Here is a 5,000-nt window from a genome sequence, read left to right as displayed (position 1 = left end):
TAACAATACGCATGCAGTCTTTCAGAAGCCTACTGATCGGCGACACTGTTCGACTATTATTCGCTAAAAAGTCACTTCAGTACGGGACCCGTTTTAAAGCCAAAACTGGATCTAGACATTGAAGTGATTCGTTTGACCATTGTAACTGTGCCTGGGTTAATGTTAAAAAGCTGTGAAAGTTGAACATAACCAGCCTAAGATTGTGTTAAGAATGATAAATATTTTAGTCACGACATTTCTCCATTGTAACTTTCGCTAACTTTGTAATCTGTTACGAATAAAATGAATAAAATTGATTGAATGAAATATTCATCGTATTCGTCAGGTATAGCACTTCGTGTAAACCACTGTACCACGACCTACGCTGTATAAACCACTGTATCTGGCCTTTCATTGCAATTCAGCGTCAATGCAAGATAAAAGAATAAATAAATTTTAAAAATCGTGTCAACGAAGGGCTCGACAAGTCATAGCCAACCGTTAAATAATCATTAGCTCCCTCAGTTTAACGCCTGGTTGTTCTTCTTCATAACACAGATGATTTACTTCTCTCTTTCCAGAACTTGCTCAATAGCTGTTTCTCACAGACAAAAAATAATTTGAAAGTAAATAAACGCAATCATTTTTGTCCAACACCAAATTTCAGCCCGACTTTTGAAGTGAACAGGAAGTATAGGAAATCGTACGGCGAATGCAATTTGAGAACTTTCAAGACATCACACGAGTGACAATGTATTGGTCATCCGGTATCTTGCCCGATTATTCCCGAATAGGATTACAGGAAATAGTCGATTTATCTGATTTCTTATCTTTTTTGAGCGCTGACGCAAATTACGTTTTCCCGAAATTATGAACGTTTGGCCTCCACCCTGACATTTTGCAGCAGATGAAGATTGGGGAAAGCAACAATGCTGCTGGCGAATGGGGTGGCCAGCTCAGATATAAAAACATCATTCGAAATTCTTGATCAAGAGTCCAGCACTATTGTCTTAATATGATACTTGTGTTACGGGACAGATTTTGTAGATACAGCTTCAGCTTTTTAACTTCTTCATTCGGGCATGGAACTTCATTACTCTGCCATTGCCGGCACCCAACGCTGCCCCCTTAATAATTATTAATGTTATTAATTTATTGTATGATCAGGAGATAAACTAGATAGGGCTAACCTCCTTTATCTCCTTTTCACTTTCCTAAGGATTTGTGAATAAACAGTCATTTCATTTCATTCATTTCATTGAACTGTTAATAACTGGCGTTCAAATATGCTCTTGCTGAGCTGTGATTGGTTAATCATTACATTTCCTTTGAAGAATAAGGGACAATGAGGTGACAGCTTGGGTCTATGATTACGTGCCCCGGGCGTAGCACCTAAACAAGTCGAATAAATGAATGTTATAAAAAAAGTAACAAGGTTCGTCTGAGTAAAGTCCTTTCGAGAGAATGCTTTGGGTGCCAAGTACAGCTATGGCTCTCCAAAGAGCTTGAAAAGTTACATAAACGTTATCCTAATACTCTGATCAACAAAGGCGGAAAAGCTTGTGGTAAATATTTGCGGTAGATACATGAGCCTAGCTAAATTCGAGTGCGCGCCTACGACCGCCAATCCCTCAACAATTATGCTTACATTGCAGACTGTTTTAAAATTGCTTACAGTGCAGAGTGTAAGATTGCTTACTGCGTGGACTGTAAAACCACTTACAGTTTGGGCTTTAAAACTGCTTAGAGTGCGAACTGTAAGATTCGTTTCAGTATGGACTGTAACGCTTACAGAGAGGATTGTAGGTCTTCTTACAGAGTAGATTGTGTTTGAAATTGCGTGACACTGTTTCCTATTTCTGTTTGCAATGTTACTTAAGGGACTGGCTGATCCTAGCTAATTATGCCGTGTTTAGACTTGAGCGTGCTACCGAGGTATTGGAGTTTACTTACCTAGGTTAATATTTTGCGTGTGTTAACGCCAACTAATACCGTAGTAAACACCGCTCAAGACAATAGAAAGTTAACTAAGGTAAAAGTTCGGTCTACTCTGCGAGCAGGCATGGTTAAGGTCGGTAACCAAGGTTTGGATGACAGATACATCCGCTCGCGGTCGCATAGAATTTCACATCCTGTGGTGTCGGGATTGCGTCAGGCTTATTCGATCACGTTTTCAAGACCAGGTTTTCGACCAAGTTTCCACGTCTGGTTTCGGTCTACGAAGAAGGTAATTTCCGTTTAATAGAGCTTCAAACCAGAATTGGTTTCTCGGCCACGACCACGCACGTCTAACGCGCCTTGTCTTGGCCAACTGGAAAACATGGACTGGACTCTGGACTGGACTCTGGACTGGACCCTGGACTGGACTTTATTAAACGAAGTTAATATTTAACCAATAATATAACGATTAACCGTTTCTATTTAATTATTAACCAGCGAGAATGAGAATGAGAATGGATGTCTTGTTCAAAGGGAACATAAACGAAAAATCTAACAATGCTGCCCAGTAACTTTCAATCAAGTCAAGCTACTATTACGTGAACACTGTGACGACGATATATCTCATGGGTGCGCTGTCTAAAGAATATAAGGGTGCGTTCGATTGACCCTATTCCGGAATACGAATACGCGGAGTCATGATTTAAAACGGCATGTTTGGCGTTTTGAAGCAACAAGGATAAGAAAGATATGTTTGAAATAGCATTTTAGCAGGTGTTTGACAATTTTGATGTGAATCTCCATCAAAACGAAGGATTTTTAACTTCTATTCCACGTATCCTATTCCGGAATACGGTCAATCGAACGCACCCTAAGGAATGTAGTCCAATTCAATATATTCGATATGTTAACCGCGATCGCTTTGCGCACTATTTCTACAATTGAACCAGCTAGAACTGCAAACTAAGCACTTCAGTTGTTTACAGCGGTAAATTAACGTTACAAACCCCGCCACTTATACGCTTTGCTACGATTGCTTTAACGCTGCGAAGTTTGAAGTCATCACGTGACAGTGTTCACGTAATAGTAGCTTGACTTGATTGAAAGTTACTGGGCAGCATTGTTAGATTTTTCGTTTATGATCCCTTTGAAAAAGACATCCATTCTCATTCTCATTCTCGCTGGTTAATAATCAAATAGAAACGGTTAATCGTTATATTATTGGTTAAAGATTAACTTCGTTTAATAAAGTCCAGTCCAGGGTCCAGTCCAGAGTCCAGTCCAAAGTCCAGTCCAGAGTCCAGGCCATGTTTTTCAGTTGGCCCCTTGTCTTGCGAAGGGCAATTTGTAACAGAATTAATCGCTTTCGTCTCGACCTCTTTAGGTGCTGCAAAAGTAAGAGCTGCTGCAATCTCGATTCCTGGGTTTGCTGATCAAGAACAAGAAAATAGAACGCGAGGACTACAAGAGCCACAGCTTTTCTTTTAAACGCGAGCATTTTATGCGTGGATTTAGAATTTGCCGCCATGATTGATGACAGATTTACCTTAGTTATTTGAGCCAGTATAAACACTGTACAAATGAGCCAGGGTGTTTACCTTGGTAAACGCTTGAGTGTAAACACAGCATTAGCTTAAACAAGATAGTTAATTACGTAGCGCTTCAGTCGCTATTTCCGTTATTTTTTGCTTTAAAAACGAGGACTTGGTTTCACTCTCGAGTTAGTGTTCTTGCTACCTCGCTAGTGGCTACGAGCTATCAAGTTTTTCACTGTTTTATGTTGGATTTATCATCTACCGGTATATTAGGAGCCAGACCAAAGTAAGTCTTTTCTTTTCATTCTTTGGCTTAGCCATTTTAGAGTTCAGTTCTTTTACGTTAAGGCTTTTCCTCAGTGTCTCATCTTCATAGCGCATTATGATTCTCAATTGAGCTATGGTTTATTGCTTAGTTTTCAAACCACGTTTTTACACGTGTCTACGCGATTATTTGCAATTATTCTTCGATTAATATCGTTAAATTTTAAGTTGTTATTTTTTGCGGATTCTACTGGTTTCGATTAAACACATGAACACATGAACTCCAGGACCCGGTTGTTCAAAAACCGATTAACGCGAATCGCAGATTAAAAATTAACCAAGGAGTTTATTTCTCAACTCCCAAATGCTGTTCAACGCTGATCAGTTGTCAAAACTTTACATTAGAAGAAGTCAATCTTGAAAAACAAAAATAAGCGAAAGAAACTTTCACCAAAATTTGAAAACGTAAAACAAAAGTTTACGCTAATCCTGGATTAAGTTAATCGACTTTCGAACAACCGAGCCCAGTTGTTTATTTTAACCTCGTCTACTCCATTGAGCCAACGGCTTTAACATCGGTCGATTTTATTAAAAAGCGATGTCCGTTCGAAACCGTTGCGTTGAATTCGAAGTTGAGCCGATGTTGAAACCGTATTCCCACCCCAGCAGTCAACATCGTTGAACAAAATCGACCGAATGTTTGCGCAAAAGTTGAAATGTTCTGCTGCCCGGAGCTTTCCGTGCACCGCCTGTCATCTTTCTATCGCGAGAGTAGTAACCTTTAAGGTTACACTGGATTCAACTTTCGGGAATTTTAGGGCGTTTCTGGCAAAAAAAAAAAAAAAAATTGAAAGCCTTTTGATTTTTGCTTGGAAAAATGGTCCGTCCCAAAGTTTAACCGATTAGAAATTCTTGTGCTCTGAAGTCATCCCATTTGTCACAAGGAAAAAGTTTAAAATATTTTTGTTTTATTCATGCCATATGACCTAGCTGAGCAAGAACTCTGGGGAAAGTAATATCTGCTATAACATCGGAAGGACAACCGTGGCAAGGACGGCTAATAGAACGTCATTCAATCATTTCGGGATGGAAAGTGTGAACCAACCTTTCAGAAATAAAATTGTTGTGAACACTGTGAAGGTTTGGAGGGAATTAGAAAATTTATCTTCAAATGCACGCACCATTTCATAACCTCAACTCTGGTAAAGGCCAAGGCAGACGGCTTCCTTCAACATTTGCTTCAACATCCGTTCGATTTTTGTTGAATGATGTTGAATGATGTTG

At 39.4% G+C, this 5,000-nt stretch overlaps 2 protein-coding genes across 3 annotated transcripts in view; one reads left to right on the top strand and one right to left on the bottom strand.

The window, feature by feature from the left end:
- Nucleotides 1–5,000, bottom strand: part of LOC138042149 (uncharacterized) — an 83,752-nt gene that overhangs the window by 38,600 nt on the left and 40,152 nt on the right. The window lies entirely within an intron of this gene.
- Nucleotides 1,918–5,000, top strand: part of LOC138042131 (major facilitator superfamily domain-containing protein 12-like) — a 30,471-nt gene continuing 27,388 nt past the window's right edge. The window contains exons 1-2 of the mRNA XM_068887915.1: nt 1,918–2,206; nt 3,302–3,738. The gene's annotated coding sequence lies outside the window, so the exon portion shown is untranslated. The remainder of the gene's footprint in view (nt 2,207–3,301; nt 3,739–5,000) is intronic.

The sequence above is a fragment of the Montipora capricornis genome, chromosome 3 (assembly GCF_036669925.1).
Source record: "Montipora capricornis isolate CH-2021 chromosome 3, ASM3666992v2, whole genome shotgun sequence".
Lineage (NCBI taxonomy): Eukaryota > Metazoa > Cnidaria > Anthozoa > Scleractinia > Acroporidae > Montipora > Montipora capricornis.
The sequence above is the reverse complement of the archived record's forward strand: the minus strand, read 5'-3'. Positions and strand labels throughout refer to the sequence as shown.